We start from the raw sequence: 20,944 nt of genomic DNA on the forward strand, positions 1-20,944 counted from the left end.
ATACTGGGTTTTTTTTTCCTAGTAATTACCCCTAATACAAAAAAGATAGGGTTTTGAGTTAGCTTGATTTAGACTTGAAACTGTGGAAGAAAATTAACAGGGTTAATCTCTGAGTAATTAATTCATTTACAGACATATACTTGAAGTCCCATTTCTCTCCATAACAATATAAACATGTAGAATTAGTGCACTTGCAAGAGTCCCACACCACCATTTTCCTCCTCAGTGAGGTACACAGTTCTCTGCCTCTTGATCTCCATTCCTTAAAACAAACAAACAAACAAAAAAATCACAGCCTTCCACAGTTTTCCTCTTCCATACAGTTTATTAGACTGAAAATCACTCTGTAGTCACTTTATGTTTTTTATATATATATATACACAACCTATTTCTGAAACTGGAAGCTCATAATTTGTAGATCTTACAAGTGTAAGACTTAACTTTTGTTTTAATAATTTTATTGAAGCTATTGAAAGCCAGGCTAGCAATTAGAAGGGTTTAGCTGAAAATGTGTGAATTTTCTCTGTATACACTTAGTAGGAAAAGGGAAAAAAAAATCAAAACACATGCAATAATACAAAAGAAAAACCATTACAATGTCAGAATACAACCTGACACCCTTTTGGTCAGGGTGTTGATAGCAGTCCAGTTGGATTAGTGGCTGCAGTCCTCCTGGAGTGACAGATGTGGTTCTGTTGGAGCAGTGATTCTGTACAAGGGTGTAGTCTTCCTCTGAAGATCTAGTGGAAAAGACAGCCGTTCCTCTGGGAATCCAATGGAAGACTGCTTCTTGTGTCCCAAAACCCAGATTATATCCAGGTGGAGATGCTTAGCTTGCCCCCCCCACCCCGGGCAGAGCATCTCACAATGGGCTGTTATCGTTCTGTGAGTCATAGGGTGGGTCCATTAAACAAAAATGGCTCCTGGTGGGAGTTATCTCTATAACATGGGGAAAGGCATTAATGGGCCCATTAACAGGAGATGAGGAAAAAACCATGCCCCTCCTGGTTTCAACAGCTCTTGAGGATGGGAATAGAATATATCTTAAAATTGTAACCTAGGACAATACACAAGAAATCTGCTTTGTTAAGAGGCGCCTTACAATGTCTCAGGCTAAGCCTTGAAATTAGCCTGCTATTTTGAAAGAGCTTGCCTGCAAATAATAGCACTCAAAGTCTTTGTTACAGTGGTAGTGTTAACACAGTCTTGGAAATTTAAAATACAGTGAAGCAGTGAAAGCAGTGGAGCAGTGGAAGACCCAGAAAGACTCATTATAAATCTAGAGATGTTTTTCAGGCATCATGTGCCCTCACCTTTGTGGGTGGCTTACATGAAGAGTAACCAGAAAATATGTTTTTCCATCTCAGAGAGCAGCAGGGAGTAGAAAAATGGTGAAAGTGAACACCAGATGTATTTTTGAAAGGGAAGATGATAATTGAATAGTACCTCTGGAAGCAGAAGCAAGAGACTTAGCAGCAAGTTAGTTGGTCAAATTAATTTATCTGCCCAAAGAATACAATGAAAAATAACACTTAAGTTCCCAGTACTTCTGTTTCCCTGATAAAATACATATCTTGACAAATACCAAATTAAACAATTAATTTAGGTAAAACAGGTCTCTTTATTTTTCCCCCTAGGGCTCTCACATTTTATTTTATGAATCCGGTAACATTTTCAAGTGTGTAGGTAATTCAGAAAGATTACACATTTGATCTGAAGTCATACTTGAAAACGCATCACTGGAAACTAAGGCCAGGAACACTTTTGAATGCCAGGATGCAGGACAGAGCCTGGATTTTAGAGAGCCTCTTGCAGAATGCATATACCTGCAATATCTACAAGTTAGATTTCAGTTCCATGCTTTTCCTATGATAAGGTCAATTATACCAACCAAAAAATGACTCCGCATGTTTATTTATGGGAGCATTTGACAAGAGAAATAGACCATTAAGTCCACATTGCAATGCACATGTATACAAACCTACCTCAAGTATTTCAAAGGCTGTTACAAGGCTTTACAAAGTAGCTTTGCCAAGGCACCCAGCTAAAGCTGAACAGCTGTGCTTTTGTTGCCACAGACATGAGTGAACTCCTAGCAGCAGATTACTCATGTTACCCATCAGTCAGTCACTTTCCATGAGTTTGAACAAAGGCACCTGGTCTTGTTGTTGTCACAGCATTGTTCCACTCTGTCAAACTATGCTTTCCTGACTGCTTTCAGATCCAAGAGCTATGCAGCAGGGCAATATGGAACTGCAATGATGAGGATATTCTTTGCAAAAATTACTTTCTTGATGCAAACAGATCTGTAATTCAAGCCATATGCAGTATCCGTCTTCCTCTTCCCAGAGGATTTAACTTTTAATTTTATTTTCTTCCTGCAGCACATCACTTAAATGCAGAAGTAAATTATTATTTCTAATCCCACACAGACTCTATAAAGAACACAGAATCACAAAGAGAAGTGCTCAGAACTTCAACAACATCAGATACCTTTTAATCCTTGTTTCCCTTCAACATATATGTTATGATTCATTTTTAATTACAAGCAACTTATTTTCCACAAGATCCCTGCTTGAATAAAAAACTCAGAAAGGACAGTAAATGTTTTCTGGTTGACTAGTCAATATTTTCCTTCCTATTCACCAGTCATTTTGTGACCTCAAATTTTATTTGCTACCTGCTGTTCAGGCTCCGCCAAGAAGGCAGAATTAGTAATTCCCTTAATAGATTTTTCTATAGTCCTCATTATTCTGGCATCCAAGTACTTCATAAACCTCCTCCCCTGCCCAAAAAAAAAAAAAAAAAAAAAACCACCAAAAAACCAAAAAAACAACAACAACAAAACCAAAACCAACCAAACAAAAAAGTAATGGCTACGGCTACAAAATCTCATGAGATCATGAGATTAAAAAAAAATCTGTCCCATTTACAGACCTGGAACTGAAGACAAAAAATTAAGATGTGTGGGACTTCAGAGTAAGCAAATTCAGGCCACTGCACCTTGCCTCTCCATATAGTCACTTTGAATAGTTTTATCTCCAGCCCTTGCCACAATGTTACCATGACATGAAGATCAGCTTTATTGTTCCAACAGACTTTCTGCACAGCAAAATAATTGCACCTGATCATGTCTGACTCTTATGGTTATTTTCCCTGTAAGGTTTCGAGTAATTAAAGGGAGTCTGACCTCATGGTACAACCTCTCACTGGAAGCACTGGTTCATAATTCCCACCCTAAACTGTACTATTCCCTGCATCCAAAGACCCTGTAAGCACTAAAAGATCCATCTTGATGGCAAGTTTTTTCCTGAATGTTCTAGCAGAAACTCAGTTTTCAAAATCCAAGAACTACCTTGAGGAAGAAAAAGGAACCAACTTTATTAGTTTGAGGTATTCACCCTCCTCTCTCAGTCCCCTGAAAAAAATAGCCGCAAAAGATGGAAGCTAAGTATAGCATGACAACAGTTGAGAAGCAGCTGAGCTTTACTGCTGAATGGTAGGCAGAATCAACACACTGTTTATCAATCTCACTAAAGGATTCCTTTTATTCCCAAAAAGGAATAGCCAAGGGCAGTTCTGTAGTAAGATCTTATCCCTCCCTGCTTACTCCTAAACAAAGCATGTTTGAGAAGAAGTGAGTTACATCGAGTCTTTTGCTGCCTCAGTGAATAGACTGAAGTCAGAGATGCTAGCTAGGTTCTTTCACCAGCTTCCTTCATTTTACAGATATTTTTAGTTCTTCAGCTGCAGTAAGTATGTAGATGCCTTACACCAAATTCATAGATTCACTGTCTGTAAATGAGGTATCTCACTTCAATTATTTGTACACAATCAATAGCTATCAGACTCATACACCTTATCCAGGAGAGGATTAGTCAACATCTAGAACAACATATTCTCTGACTACACAGCCTTTATAGCTAGGCCTCACACTTCAAGCTCTGAAGACAGAAAAGATGACTGTATCAGTTTACTTTCAAAGCATACAGTTTACTTTCAAAGTATAAGCAATCAGATCATAGGCAAGTCTAAAATATCAGCATCTATATTTCTAGGCAAAAAAAGCCTAGCTAAAAGATGCCAGCATATTCAGCACTACAAAACAAAGTAGCCCTCTCCAATTCATCCAATTTAATGGAAAAAAATCCAATTCCTAGTCAAATTTTTGCAAATCTTTAGGAGATGCCCACTTTAAAAAACAGTGTTCTTGAACATTAACCTAGTCATAAACAATTAATTTTCCCCATCTTTTAGGTTAAAACCCTTTTGCTTCTGTTCATCAAGTCAGTCCTCTCTATCACCCTTGAAATGTAGGATAGAAATGCCAATAACAGTAGATAAATCCTCTAGCCACTGTAACAACAGCAAACATAATGATATCTAGGAGCCTAGACTAAGCAAAAGCCTGTTATAAACAGGAGAACAGCACAGGTGTGGCAGTAGCAGAGCTAATGAGCAGCACATGTTTTCAGTTAAAACCCTCAATTTAGAGCCGCGGAAAAAAAAAATCTCAGAAATGGAGATAACAGGTAATCAATGATCCTGTCAGCTAAGAAATAAAAATTGGAATTTAGTTTTATTGCTAGTGTATTGTTAGGCTAGTACTTACTGATTGTATTTTATGAATTCCATGGAGAAAAAATTATACTTTTATATTTACATAATCTAGAAAGAATTTCTAAGAGAAACAGCAGGTTGAAGAAAGGCTTTGAATCGTTGCATACAATCCTAGTGCTTTACCTGGTACTATATCTTGTTAGCTTATTTTACCTAGAGGCTAAGAACAGGATGAGTATAATAGGGACTGAATAAAATTTGTCTTGTATATGTCCATTAATTCTCCTATCTTGGGTTTAACCTGTGTCATTAAATTATATGCCAAAATGATTAGAAGATTATTCATGTGATCAGAAGAGGTTTGGTCTTGATCCACTGCTACACAGACAATTAAAAGTCCAGCAGATTTCTGCACTCTCACACTGCAGCTTCTGATAATGAAGAGAAAGCATGTGGGCAACCCACTGTGGCAGGGAACTTTAAACAGCAATTAATAGGTAATTGCTTCCAGCTTCTTCTTCTGTTTCATCCTCTTAGAGATGGAGAAGAAGGGATGGACCACAGATTCACAAAGAAACAGGAAAATGTGGAGATAAGACAGAAAAAAAGGACAAATAAAATGTGAGAGCCCTCCAAAGCAGGAGGAAGCATCTACATGTATATGTTGGTTTGTTTAAAGTATCTCTGTCCTTTCCTAGGGGCTTTCTCAGGACAGATTTTAAAACCTTTTCCTAAGGATGCCGGCATGGCTTCTACAAAGGAACAGGAGATTTTGCAAAACAACCTTTGCATGATAGAAGGATCACTTTACACTTGAAAACATCTTTATACCTCCCGACTCCTAGGTTCTCTCACTATTACCTAGTGGAAATGACTGCGAAAGTGGTATTGCATAGTCAAAACCTATGCTGTGTTTAAAGAGGGGCCTCGGGGAAAGCTCTGCTGAGACACCCTTGGCTGGGGTCACCCAGTTTGGCAGCACAGACCTGCTCTGTCCCTGCAGGCATTTGTTGCCTCCTGCTGTCCAGCAGTTGGGATGGCTTCCTAATTTATGGAAGAGTGGCTAATTGCCAAGGTAAACAGGGACAAATTTAGCTTCTAGTGTCAAAGAGAATTGGGTGTTAATTTCTGCACGAATTGCAGAAATTTACACCAAATTCATTTTGAGCTATGTGCCCAAATATTGAATATGATGGTAGAAGAGGTCAAATTGCTGCTTTAATGAGTTTCTGGAATGTGGATTCTGCTTGAATGGAGGCTACAGATGCAATCTGTGTGAAGGGATTCTCTCTGCACCCCCTGGTTGCTCAACACTGAGGATATCCCATTACATGCCATGATGCCTCTCTAGCTGTGTTAACTTTATTAGGAAAGAGGCAGAAATATTGGCAGGTCTGCACATTGTTTCATCAGATAACCCATTCTTCCTCACTTAAAGCAGGTATTTAAAGCCTACAAAAATTATTTGCATTTCTTCTGAGTCAGAGAACTGCAGGTGACAAGCTGATGAGAAGCTTATGCCTCATAAATATCCACAGACTTTCTTAATATGTTTAGTAGATTTTAAAGGTCCTACATAAGCAAAGATTGCATTTTCATTAATACTCTGTTGACAACTATGTAGTTGTTCCTTGATTACTGTCTGAATACTTTTTCTCTTTTGCTAATAATTTCATTAGAAACAGACTTGGGAGAATCCTCTGGGTTTTTTTTTTTTTTGTTTTTTTTTTTTTTTTTTTTTTGTTCTGGTCCATAGAAATAAATTGCTTTTGTAAAATGGGGAAGAGATGATTCTGTCTTGCAAGTGTGGCAAATTATTTCTCTAGCTTTAATTTTTACATAAACATGTCTTTAGAAAGATGGATTGCTTTTTCTGTGATAGCTTCAAAATATATTAAATGTCATAAATCTTTGTCTGTAGAGATCATATTCAGGAGAGAGAGATTCTAAATGAGTAGATTTTATTAATGCAGAGAAGTTGAAAACAGCAATGACAAAAGATCTTTTAGAAGTGACTGCAAGTTAAATGTTTGTGAAAACTTTTCTCATGACCCCCTTACCACACATCCAATCCTTATTCAATTCCACTTAGTTAAAATTGAAAGGTTTGCTTTATCCAAAATTAGGCATTTTTCAGATATTAAACACTCTTGTAGAGTATAAGATTTTTGCTTTTTCTCCTCTGGATATTTGCCAGAATACTTAGTGCATGTGTTTCTCTAGTTAGATAAATAGATAATGATCAATGACTTCAGCTATTAGCTTGAAGATCAGTAAAAAGCCATCAGGTAAATAATGAAACTCTGTAGACATTTGTTTTGTTGTCTACCAATGTAAGCGTGACTAGTGCATAAATCCTACATACAAGCAAATAATAAATATTATGGCTATGGACTCTAATAAACAAATACAGTGGCAACTATAAGGCTTAGTAATTTCAGTTCTGTATGCTTTTATTTGATTCTCCCAATGCTCACCTAACTCAGACAATTTTCTTCACCACAATTGCTGGAGGGAATCATAAAATGCAGCAACATGCAATTATGTCTGTTTCAGCACCAGGCTCACAATGAAGCTCTCGGATGCTGGTGGCCTCAAAAGTTACTTGTGTTTGAAATGAAAAGTGTTCCCTTGGTTTTCTGCCATAGTAGTGTTAGGTATGTGCACACTAAATTCTTTGATCATAAAAAATAAGCTATTGGCTCCTTGGTTAAAGATAAGTCATAAGTCCTGCAAAAATTTCTCTGAGCAGAATCTACCTGTTAGATTAGAATTAATCTTGGCAGAATCTCTGACACTAGGTGCAGAGACCAACATAAGCTTCTATAGAGTAAAAGATTGCAAGTAATTTTCTTGATTAAAATGAAAATAAATAATTTTGCCAACAACTACCGATAAAGGATATAAAATTTTCTCTCACTTCTAGTAACTTCTCCAGTGTCTTCAAAACACCTCTTTCTTAAATACTTTATTTTTTCTATTCAGTGCACCTACTAGGTTACCCAATTTTTTATTTTGTTTTTTTTTAAAATTATTTATTATGTTGTGCTTTTAAAATGGCTATGTTTAATACATTAATTGCATTTAAAACAATATTATTAGTTAGCTGTGACAGGATGAACTGCTTTATTTTTCTGTTATTAATTATTTTCTGTTATGTTCTGCAAATGTGTGCATTTCGGAATAAATTTTACTTTCCCCTCAGGGTATCTCTAATATTATCTTAGATTTAAGGTGTGATTTCAACGTCAACTCTGTACCCGAAATAAATAAGAACTTTTGCTCTTACTACTATTACCAGTGCTACTACTTCTAAAATTATTTGGGCCTTATTTTAACTTGTCAGTGCAGCACACTGAGACTTATATGTATTTCTTCTGCCATGAAGTGGTGTTAGCTGCAATAACAATCTTCTAAAAGTTAAGGCACGACTGCCTAAACTTTTTCAGCTTTACTCTGTGGATATCACACACGGCTAAGGTTTAAGGAACTTTAACAGGAGTAGGTTTTGTAAATGGGGGCAAGTGAAGGCTGCAGTGGAGCTCTCAAACACTAGTCGTAAACTGATGAACAGAAAACAGCCCTTGATACAAAAGTTGTAAGAATAAGAGCACACTGGCACCACCAGCAAGGAACTTCACTTGCTGAAGGGCCTGGAAGGCTGATCCTTTCTGCTTAAGACAGATGCTGTAGACTTTTGGACCCAAAAGCAGTCAGCAGACAGATTGCATCAATACTCATGATCAACAGAGAAAGGAAGAAAGGTGGACATCAGGGAGACAAGATGCAAGACCATCCTTTGCAGGGCAAAATAATTTTGAATTGAGGTTAAGCCCACATCTGAAATTTCAGTATTTGTGACTTCTCTGACTGGTTTTATGTGAACAGCTTATTTTCACAAAAATTAATAGAACCTCAAGAGTGAGTTAATCATCACAAAACAGGAATCCTTCACTTACAAATCTTCCTTCCTCAAAAGACTGTTGTGGTTTGACGCTGGCCCAACACCAGGCACCCACCCAGTCGCTCACTCACCCTCCCCAGGCACAACTGTGTAGAGGAGAGAAAAAAAAATTAACAAAGAGTTCACGAGTTAAGATAAGGACCGACCAGGAGAAAAAACTTGAAGGGCAAAACAGGCCCAGTTACAAAGTGAATTTATTACTAACAGAATCAGAGGAGGATAATGAGAAGTAAAATAACCTCTTAAAACACCTTTTCCCCTCCAGTCCCTTCCTCCTTACTACTGATAGTGCAGGGAGATTGGGCATGGGGTTTTTTGGTCAGTGCATCACTGAGATTTTCTTCTGCTGCTCTGGGAGAGGAGTCCTTCCCCTGTGAGGCCGTGGGGTCCCTCCCACAGGAGACGGTTCTCCGTGAACTTCCCTGGCATGGGTTCACTCTCACGAGCAGCAGCCCTATTGTGCCTGCTGCAGTGTGAGTCCCTCCCAAGGGCAAAAAGTACTCCCAAAACTGCTGCAGCCTGGGTCACTCCTCCACAGGGTGCAGTCCTCCAAGAACAGGCTGCTCCAGCCTGGAAGGAGGGCCCCCTCTCTCCCACTGGACCACAGCCTCCTGCAGGCATCCACCCGTCCGGCATGGGCACCTCTCCCATGGGCTGAAAGGTACCTGAGCCTGGCCACTGGGAAAAGTTCTGTGTCCACAGTTCAGATAGAAATCTTAAGCTAGCTCTTTCTACATGATTTCATTATCTCAGGGCTTTGGGAAGGAAGGAAGCAATATGAGCATTTGCAAGTTCTAGAAACCCTGCAGAAGTGAACAGGCCAGCAGCACAGCAGAAGTGTGGAGGTGTACTAGGGATGCACAGAAACACATAGTATTTTGCCTAAATCTTATGAAGTGCTGACATGGGTTTCTCTAGCACACATGGACTGATTTCACAGTTTATTTATAATGCGAGTGTAGGCCCAATTTATACCGCACTTTAAATAAGCTTCACCATAAGATGAACTCACCAGTTCATTCTCAAAGATAAACTTACAAGTTCTGATTTCAGGTTAGAGTTCCTGGTAGTTACAAATGTTAGAAGCTTTCTTAGTCACAAGAAATAGCATTTGAAATTAGAAAAAGTAAAACACTGGAAATGTTTCTCACATCCTTCCCCAAAAAGCCACCTAACCCATTACTGTTGTGCTACACAAAGAATAAATTAATATTAGTGACGATATCCAGTTGCATACTTAGATTTCAGCAAACCAAATATGATTGTTCCAGTCCTTGTTCCAATGTTAGAGGCAAAGTTCACAAATGGTTTGGAAATCTTTAGAAAGAAAAACCACATGGAGAGAAACATTATTGCTACTGTTATGCCTTGTTTGGGATGCTTCAGCTCTTTTTGTTCATTCCATTGTTTATTAAAAACCTCAGTTGCATATATATCTAGCACTGAAAAGATACCAAACAATGAGTTTATTATCTGTTATTTATTGTCAATGAAAACATACAGATACCACTTATTTGAGAAAATAATTAGTTGCCTTAAATAACAGTATGACTAACATCTATTCAGAAAAGCTAGTAAAACCACAAAACTTTTGAATAATTTTTCTTTTAAATACAAAAAGAATTAAGCTTTTGTATTACAGACAAAAGTATCTTTATTGCTTGACCTTCTAAGTGGCAATCTTTGTACTTTACACCATAATTATGATTCTGGGATGCAAATGACATGCAATATTGCCAACTTTCTGCTACTCTCAATGTTAATGCTAAATAATAAAGACATTTTTCATAGTAAACCTAATTTCAAAAAACTTTAAACCAGCTGATAATTTCAAAAACTTTAATCAATAAATATGCAAAAATGTATATCATGGGCTACGCCAAGGAAAGAAATTGCTGAACTGAAATGCCCTCTCCCCCCCAAAAACAACCAAGAATAAAAATTTGATACTTACAGTCAAACTTATCTATGTATGCCTTTGCAGATAGGGCACTTGAATGTGAGTTAATTCACATGTTTTATAGACTGAGAAATGGAAGTTTCACTGTGATGTGAATGTTTTACTTTCAACACAATATTTTCCAGTTTTTCTTCTAAGCAGTCTTACTGTGAGTTTGGATACTTTTTTTCTGATGTGTTCATGGGGAAATCAGGGTAAAAAACTCTTATGTACAAAATTACAGGTTTTAAAAATTTATTTACCAACATCATTAGTAATATAAATGAAATTTCTCTGCACCTACCTATTGGCAGCAGCTGCAATTTTTCACCTTTTAAGTGCAGAAGCTAAATGAATTAGCCCACTCAATTTAGCATATAGCTAAAATGCTTCAAGTTGACCCCAGTTCAACCAAGCAGTTTAGTACATGCTAAAATCAATATTCAGCAAAGCATTTAAATACACATTAATCACCAAAGACATAAATAAATTTGAGTATAACTTCTAAGCCTGCATTTGAACACTGCCCTTGCAAAGATATTTAGATGCCAAAATATTAATATAATCACCTCCCCATATTTTCAAAAATGGCTATCTTGGAAAATTAATTCCCAATTAAATTGGAATCAATTTGCCCCTCAGTCATAACGAAGTTAATTACGAGGCATCTTGCACTTTACAAAGCTAAGTGAAAGGATCAAAGTATAGACCCTTGACCCTTATTTTTGGTAAACCATTATTCTCCTTGTAAAAATCTGAGTATTTCTTTGTGAAGAACAGTGTTCTGTGTACAACAGATATACAGCTGTAATGCCATGACTCTCAGTTCCTGCGGAAGACTGCTGTTTGGCTGTAGCTGATGAGATTATTTATAAAGCTTTTATAGAAGAGAGTGTTGGAGCTCAGATTTGTAACTCTACAAACCCAGCAAGTTGAAAGTTAAGACTTTCCCAAGCAAAAATTTAAGAAAGAAGGGGTGGGTTAATGAATTAGTAAGTGGCAGCTTTGTTAGGTTTAATTACATTCTGTCAGTAGAATATAAACCTCTCATAATTTAGTAAGGTTTTACTTTGTTGTAACACCTGTAATTAAACACTAAGTGTTCCTTAGATCTTGCGATGTCCAAAAAAGATTCAGTCTTCAAAATTCTCAGGTCAAAAAACTGGCACAATATACAACATGTGGACATACTAAGAATCTAGAAGTAATTTTAAAGAATATCTTGTCAAAATGCCTGCCAAGGGGAAAAGTGTTCTAAAAAATTTAGAAAGTAATAACTGTCACAGAGAAATCTGTTGAAGAAAATGCTATCACTTTCATAAATTAAAAAAAAAGGAGGGTGAAGGAAAATAAGAAAATTTAATCAATGATTAAAAATTAGTCAAGGCAAGTGTTTTCTTATACCATTTGTTACAGGAAGATGATTAATCCTTACAGAAAATAAATTTTACAGTAAATGAATTTCCTACCTCCTTCCGTCATATGTGGGTCTTCTTAATTACCTTACATTTCTGAATACTTAGATACATCAATTAGTAGAAAGGTTAAAATTTGTCCCAACCACACAGATAAAACAAATACATTTTAATAGGGCCTTGAATAAAAATATGCCAAGAAGAAAACATTGGAGAAACATCTTAAAAGACTGGAAATATTCAAAAGTGAAAAAGAGTAAAATGGTTCAAGAGAAAATTGTGGCAAAATTTCAAATACGACACAATCTATATGAATTCAGAAACCTGAAAGAAGAGGAGAAAGAGTCATCCATTAAGAGTAGTAGGAAGAATTAGAAAACAACAGTGGTAACAAAAAAAAAATTCTGGGAAATAAATTGAGAAGGGTAGGAGTTAAAGAAGATTAAAACAAGCAAACAAACAAACAAACAAACAAAACAGAAAAAACCAACCAACCAAACAAACAAACAAAACAGAAAAACCAACCAACCAACCAAACAAACAAAAAACAACAACAAAAAAAAGAGATTAAAAAACCCATAGAAAAACCCCTCTAAACACCTTAAGGAAAGAATGCAACATAAAAAAGGGAGAACAGAATAAAATGCAGAATATTTAACAGAGTGAATAGCTGTCTACCAGGAAAAAAAAAAAGTACATCTCAATTAAACCTGAGCACAGTTAGTTATTCTGCTTTCCATTTTGTACAAAAGTTCAGTTTAAACTTTTATCCCTTCTCAAAAGCCCAACTAACAGTCTGTGTCATGCAAGTGAACCAAATCTTCATTATTCCCTATAAAAATGCAAGAATACACCTGCCAGGCATTGTGTGCAGTGGTTTTTAAGAAACTGCTTCTGGGGTATGCTTACGAGCAAGTACCTATTTTTTTGACAATTCTGTTTTTCAAAAACCATTTAATAATGCAATCAGATTCTAACAGAGGCTCAGGAATCCATCATACTAACAAGAACACAAGCTGAAGAAGGCACACCAACAAAACCAGAATTCATTTTTTGTACATCTTGTTTTTGCTCCTCTGTTTGCGTTGCTTTTGAAAAAAAAAAAAAAAGCTTAAATTATTGGTTAGGAGTGTTTACTTCATAGCATGATGTGTCTGTCACAGAATTGTGCATGAAAAAGACAGAAGTGAGGTTTGAGAAAATGGTGTTTTATACCCATTATGCCCAGCAAGGACCACTGGATTGGAACATCAGAAAACATCAGGAGGTTATTTTACCTTGTATTGCACAGGCCATGGATTACCAGGGTAACCTACATTCCTTGAAATGAACCCATCAAACTAGGGAATTGAATGGGAATTAGATACCTATCAGAGGTTCTTTTAAAAATCTCAGTCTGAGAATCAAATCATATGTAACTCTTATAAATAAATTGAAGTCCCCAATAAGTGACTATAATTAAAATTGCTTAACATAATAGTAATATTAATTTTAAAACTTTTTGTTTGCATTTTAATATCACTTGCCTTTTTTTTTTCAATTCTAGTGCCTCTTGTTCTTTTTTTATTCTTTTTATTTCCTTTATGTCTGTAGCCTCTCGAGACCAAAAAATCACTGATAAAATCCACTGACTTTGTCCAAGACACTTTTACAGATGGCCAGGTTCCACTAGGCACTGAATATGCGTGTAATAAATGTCTATTTCTATATTAAGTAGCTTAACATTCAACATCTACTGAAATTCTACTTGCACTAAAATGGTCAGAAATCAACCTGGACTACATGCTTAGAGCAATGAAATTACCAAACATATTGCTTTTTTTTTTTTTTAAGTGATAAATGCTCTTGTCTTGCACTTTATTTCCTACACCTGGGAAGGTATATGTCCATTGGTTATCAAGTCCCATGAAATTTTCTCTGATACAGTGCTTTAAAAGAATGGTCACTTACTACTTGTGTTCAGTATTACATCTGTTTCTAGTTGGACTCAGAGGTTACATGGAATGTTTCTGTTTGGATCAGTACATCTTTTAAAATTGGCATGACTCAAATCATCAGAAATTATAAGATTTGTCTGTAGATATTAACTCTACAAAAGAATCCATATGTTATAAACTCTTGATGATTCATTGCATCTATTCTGTAAGCTGGAAACTGCCTGCACAGAAAAGTTTACACCGTAAGGGTCTCACATTTATCCAGGGTCTGCAATGTTTCTTAAATTTGTCCTTCTTTTCAAATTTTTTTTTCTTCTAAGACCATCTTCTACCACTTGTAATAACATGCCTTGAAAATGACCCACTTAAATAACATTATCCCCAAAAATCAGACTAAAATGAGAATCTGATTAGTGTATTTTTTAAAATTTTATTTCATTTTATAATATTCGCCAGGATTTCTATAGTACTGGAATAATAGTGCCTATTAGAAAGCATGAATTAGAAGTCACAGAAGTTATTAGTAGGCAGTTAATTAGCACATCAATATTAAAGCTGATTTATTCTGTGAGGATGTTTCCGTTTTGACAGCTTCATAGGTCTCACAAAGGAAACATCCCTACAGAATAAATCAGATCGTTCCCTTGCTGTGGCAATGGAGTTGTATAGAGGAAAACAGGTTATCATTCAGCTAGCTAGCTAAAGTGCTTTATAGCACTATGGGCATAACAGAGAACTCATAAAGAGCTGTTTAACTTGCTAGTCCACACTACACATTCTCCCAATCTTGCTGCTAGCAGGATTTGAACTTGTCCAGGTTTGTCTCCCATCAGCTATGTTGTAACATCTCTGTTGGCATGCCTTACCTGGAGAAATGTATTCTTTTCTTTCTATAATTGATTCAATATCTTTTGAAGATAAAATGTGTACTAAATAAATGAATAATAGATGTTTTTGGTTTGGGATTGTATTCCCACTTCCTATAAATGTAATTTTTGAAAAAGGAATGTTTTCCAACATAAGTCTGAAACTTAAAGCACAGCTGTACAGAAAACAGGATGAACTAATCTTCTAACAACAGAAGAGTAACATTAGCGGATAGAACAGAAAGCACTTTGGTTATTTAGACTCTTAGCCATCAGCATTTCATTAATCCAAGCATGAGGCATCACAGTGATTCTGTCATTAAAAATTCCTCTGTTCGGGATAACAAACAAAAATATTAGCCTGGTCTTTGGGTTCATGTTCAGCATTCTTATCATCTTTAAAGGGTGTCTGAATACTTACAAATTTTGTGGAGTCCTTAATGGCACCTCTGGGCAGTGCTGTTGCTGGCCCCTCACCAAGCAAAGAGGAGCTGCTTACAGGAAATTTTTCAACAATGTACTGCCTGAGATGCTTTCAGAAGATGTCATTAAAGGAATTTTGTGTTTGTATATTGGTTTCAAGGCAGAGGAAAATTATTTGATTGAAAGAAAGAGTACTAGTGACTGATATGGTTCTAAATTTCAACCTCAAGAAGATTTTACAATAAATGATGTGTGATAGTGGGGTGTGGTGGATTGAGGGGGTGGCAATGAAGCAACAGCATCTCACTAAATGACATCAGCTTTTTTATCTAATAGAAAAATATTTCCATGCAAGACTGAAAGAGACTGGAATTTTGGAGAAAATTTTCTTGTCCAAGAAACACAGTCAAATAATTTTTTTTTGCTACAAAAATGACATCCTCAAAAGGCCCTCAGCAATCAGGGCTAAAAAAGACTTAGGCACTTCCAGGTGTCTCACTACCTGCTCAGTCCATGAAGAATAATGCAAAACCTGAAACTACATTCATGGGTTTACTGTACAGTGTTTGTAACAAATTTGGACCCTTTGCAGAACAGTCTCAGAAACACTGAAAAAAAGCAACCAGATAGTAAACAGGAAATTCTCTTAGATTTAGGTTCCTAAAGCAGGATTGCACAGACACAAATTTTTCAATTTAGGATTTTGAGTAACGGAACATAGCTTGAACTAGTTTTTTCCAAAATATGTCTGCTCAAAGAACCATTCTGTCAATGTTCATGGCACCTACATTTTACATAATAGTTGAGAGGTTTTAAACACCCTTAGGAAGCTGGAAATATGAGACCTAGCCTCTTTTCAGCCTGAGAAGGTCCCAAGACATATTTCCCATTTTCAAGTTTAGCTTCTACTAAGAAAGTGAGAATCACTGAACTACTTTCCCAATGGCTTCTATCTTTTGGTTGCTTGATGTGAAATTTATAAATAATAATGGGAACAGGACTCTTGATTTGCCCCACTTTTTATCATTACATGCCTTTTTAAAATAAAGCCACTGTGACTTTTTTAGTGTGGTATGTAAATTTAAAAGTTTCTTATCACTGTTTTTTTTTACTTCTGCAGTCTTAGTGGCTTTCCCTAGAAAATACAAACAGCCAAGGCTCAAAAACTATCAGCTGTATCTGTCCAACCCATACCTGTTATGTCCTTTCCTTTGTAAAAAATCAGCAGAGAAAAAAATCAATCTAAAAGCTACGAATGAACAAGTTTATTAGTTTGTATAAGTGCAACAACAGATAAGAAATCTCTGTTGTGAGATAAAGTGATTGAAAATGAAAAACAAAAATGCAAGCCAGGTAGCAATGGGAAAACCTTCATTAAAATAGAGCATGAAGAATCAGGGTTCCTACTTAAAGAAAAAAATGTATTTAGTTTCTAAGTCATAGTCTTTAATATAAAGAAACTTTGTAAGGAATTTCACTGTTCACTTTATAGCTACCTGTTTAAAAATAAGAAAGATTATGTTGTAAACCCTATATCAATATACTTGAAAAAAAAACAAACCCAATAAATAAAGAAAATATGGTGAAAGATTGTATCTTTTTCTTCTTACGATGGACTATTTTGTGAAAAAAAGATTTCCTAACTGTGATGTTTCCTTTAGTTATTTATTTAGACTGGTTTAAGAAAATTCATTTGAAGCAGACTTCCATTTATGAAAAGTAGTTCTCTACTAGTCCTACAAATTATTTTGAGTGTTTGTACACTCTCTTAGCTTATTAACTTTATATTATAGAAGAAAATGTTATATCACAGTGCCAGCAAGACAGATGGATTTGGTATTTTATGAGAAAATAGAATATATTTTAGGGTGTCCTAAATTTTCCAGCTAAAATTCTAGGGAAAAAAACTTTATTAAAAACTTCCTAATTTGATGTAAAAGAAGAGTAAGATTAAAGTCTTTAGTTCTAAAGTCTTACTTGGGTATTATTTTAAAATAAACCCCAGAAATATGGATTTATATTCACCAAAAATACACATAATTCTGTGTTTAAAATTCAGTCATATAATTCTGCAATCATTAAACTACAGCAGAACTAATCATGAGCTGAAAATGATGCAAGGGATTAAGCACCTCAGTGAATATGGCTTTAGGAAGGAGACATGTCTCTTTTTTAGAATTACAGTCTCCTTTTAAGCTTCAAATCAACTTCTCTACAGTTTATTTTAGAGTAACTGTTCATGTAAAACTTTTTTCTTTCTCTTCAGAAATGAACCAAATATTTTATGAATTCATTATTTTAATGACTTTTTGTTTTAAACATTCAGCTCTTTTGGTTTTTTTTTTTTCATTTTCACACATTTTAATTTGAAATATCATTGATATTATGAATCACATTTAATGTGCACAAAACTTTTTCTTATTCTTGCTACTTATGTTGGTTTCTATCTGATTTTGTTTTTTTTTTTTTTTTGTTCATTCAGAAAGTCCATCTCTCAAATAGCTTGACTATGCAACTAAAACAAGACATGAGCCAAAATTAAATTAACACCTGAACAAATTCCTCCAGATCATGGCAGTGAATCAGTAAATCTAATGAAGCTTCAAAGTAAATTAGTAAATATTTTCATTGTACAAGACACCTCTATAAGTATCAAGGCATCAACTCATTAGAACCACATAAAAATTGAGTTCAAATCATATTAACACCTTGGCAGATGCCACATCTAATGTGTCTACTCCTGCCAAAACATGCACAGAAAACAAGTTGGGTTTGGACCATAAAAAGCATAAAAATACTACACTTAATCCATTATTATTGCGAGTAATTGAAAAATTAAATGGATCAAGATGCACAATCATGACAATAAAAATGTTTTTTGATATGTTAGCGGTGACATCCATTTGGCAGAAGCAAAGTAGAGATTTTTGGGAAAATAAAGGTAAGATATCTTCCAAGAAAACTGATATTAAAACATTTACATTCCATAGTCTTAAAAAGAAATCAGAAAATATCTAGTAGAATCAGCAGGAAATAGAAATTTGTTTTATCAAGTATTATTAGAAGTAAATTATTTTTTCCATGACAGGAGTTTTACAAGTATTAAATTTCCTAGGTCAGCACTTGGTGAGCATAGTTTTTTATCTTGCACTAGTGAACATTCTCAGTTTGAGCTAGTGTACTACCAGTAATGCCTGTAAAGTTTCTTGATCTTGGAAAATTAGAAATGCCAAGGCAGTAGTGTTCTACAGTCAGCTGTAGAACAAACCCAGCAGTAAACCTAATCTCAAATGTGGGCTAGATTTATCTAAAAATATGCCTAAAGTAATGATTTTCAGTTTAAGAAATTACATATGTGTGTGTGTGTATAAGAAAAACTTGGGAAATTCATTGATCTTTGTTTGGATTCAGGGTATGTATATATATATATATATATATATATATATATATATAAATAAAATTTTTTAAATCTATTTATTTACATAAAACAATGAGCTTAAAATACTAAGAAAATCTCATGGTTGCATATTTAACTAGATAAAAGATTTGGTGCTACTGTCTGGATAGAAAGTGTTGAGTTTCACATAGCTCTAAGCAGTTGTGTAATTTTCTTCTACTGTAAAGGTACTGGAGTTCTATGGAAAATTGTGTACACCATAAAAATAAAACTGCTGAAGTTAATCCCCGCCCCAAATGAAAAATGCTCTGTGGTACCACCTACAGTGAAAGGAGAAAATATTCAAAGGAAAAAGTAATTTCTCCTCTGTCACCAAAACATGACATCACATATTACGGACCAAATGCTTCAAAAGGGTCCAATTTGAAAGTTTCAGGGACCCCTCTGCTGATTGCACTGAGTTTTGGATTGGGCCCCTAGATGGCTCATCCTGGTGTGGATGCTCTACTGTGGACTATACATCACACTGTCAGATTTACTCATGCGATTCCGAGTTACTCAGTGGCAGTGCAGGTGAAAGCACTTCAGAACAGAAATGGAAAGCAATCCTGTAATTGACTGAATACATTAAATGGGTAACAGGCCCAAGCCACAGTGATTTTGTTTGTGACTTTGTATTTCCTTTTCACCAGTTTGCACATTGATATTTACACTCGAGGGTTTTTTAAAAAATATATATATATGAAATATGTAAAATATATTTAATATTTAATATACTAAAACTGATATATATTTCTATAGTGAGATATATATAACATATTGCAGGCTACTCATATTCTATACATATATAAATGAGACTAAACTGTTGACATTTTAATGATGCAGATTTTTTTAAATTACATATTTATTCTGCTTTAGTTATGGTTTTTATGCACTGCTACAGTGCCTTAAGCTTTGCAATATGGGGGTTCTTTTTATATAAGATCAGCATGATAACTTTCATTTAACGGATGTAATTACCAGTTGAATTAATGTTGGTTTTGCAGGGAAAAAATGAAGGTGCTAGATCAATAATTTTGGAATTGTATTGCAAAACCATAACATCCTCATTAACAACCTGATGAAGAACAGACTAGATAACTGAACAATGAGGTGCAACAAAATTTAGCTCGTCTGTCAAACTCAAATGGTCGTGAGCAGTGGTACAAAATTCAGCTGGAGGCTGGTCACTAGTGATGCATTTCAGGGGTGGATACTGGGGCAAATACTGCTTAAATCTTCATTAGCAACCAGGATGCTGGGATAGTGAGTGCTCAGAAAATCTGCAGAGAACACAAAACTGAGAGGAGTTATTGATAATACTACATGGTTATGCTGCTATACAGAAGGGCATGGTCAGGCTGAAAAAAATAGCAGATGGGAGCCTTATCAAGTTCAACAAAGTGAAAAACAAAGTCCTACACCATGGATGAATAACTCTGTAGCTGGAAAGGAGCTCTTAAAAGGACTTGGAGTCAGCATGGACCATTTACTAGAAATACATAAAAGAAGGCCAAGAGCATCCTGAGCTTCATTAGGAGGATGAGTGTCACAAGGTGAAGGGAGCAGATTCTTCCTGTTTACTTAGCACTGACCAAAACAGCAGTGTGTCCAGTTCTGGGTTCCTCCATGCAAGAAAGACATGTTCATATCTGAGCCACTCCAGGGAAGGATCATGACAATGAAAAGGGTTTGGAGCATCCGTCATCTGAGAAGTGACTGAAAATGTTGGAACCTTTTAGTTGGAAGCCTTGGGGGGACCACATCAATGTGTACAGCTATCTTAGCAGGTAGGATGTCAGACACTGAAACAGGCTGCCTAGAGAAGCCAGCTCTCTGTCCTTGGAGATATTAAAAAACCCAACAAGAGTAACCTGTTCTATGTCACTCTGGTTTGCCCAGGAGAGCTGTGACATGAGATCTCCTGTGAAGCCTTCCAACCCCAAACTTCCTGTGATTCTGTGGACTTAAGAAGATCAGATAGAGTTTGAAACGAGCCTTGGTGATTTGTGTCTGGATTCTTGAACCAAAAGATCATTGAAATAATTAATTTATTTGCATATTTTATACTATATGTAATCATTCTATTTCAGCATCTAAACTTCTGGGCCAACAACAGTTATGTTTTAGCTATTTGAGAAGAGTACCAAATGAAGAAAGGGTAAAATGTTTTACGAAAGAATTGCCATTTTGACTCTAGCACTGCTCTTGATCCCAGGCATATCTACAGTCACAAAAATGGCATTGTAGCACTCAGAACAAATCAGATGAAAGCTTGCTTGCTCTTTCCCCAGCTCTTCGTATGATACAGACAGCACAAAGAAAACATCACAGTGCATCTGATCTCTTAAGGAATTTAATTTTTTTAATACTGACGGATGCTCGTGGTGCCGGCAGTGCCGGG

The sequence above is a fragment of the Motacilla alba genome, chromosome 2, assembly GCF_015832195.1.
Source record: "Motacilla alba alba isolate MOTALB_02 chromosome 2, Motacilla_alba_V1.0_pri, whole genome shotgun sequence".
Lineage (NCBI taxonomy): Eukaryota > Metazoa > Chordata > Aves > Passeriformes > Motacillidae > Motacilla > Motacilla alba.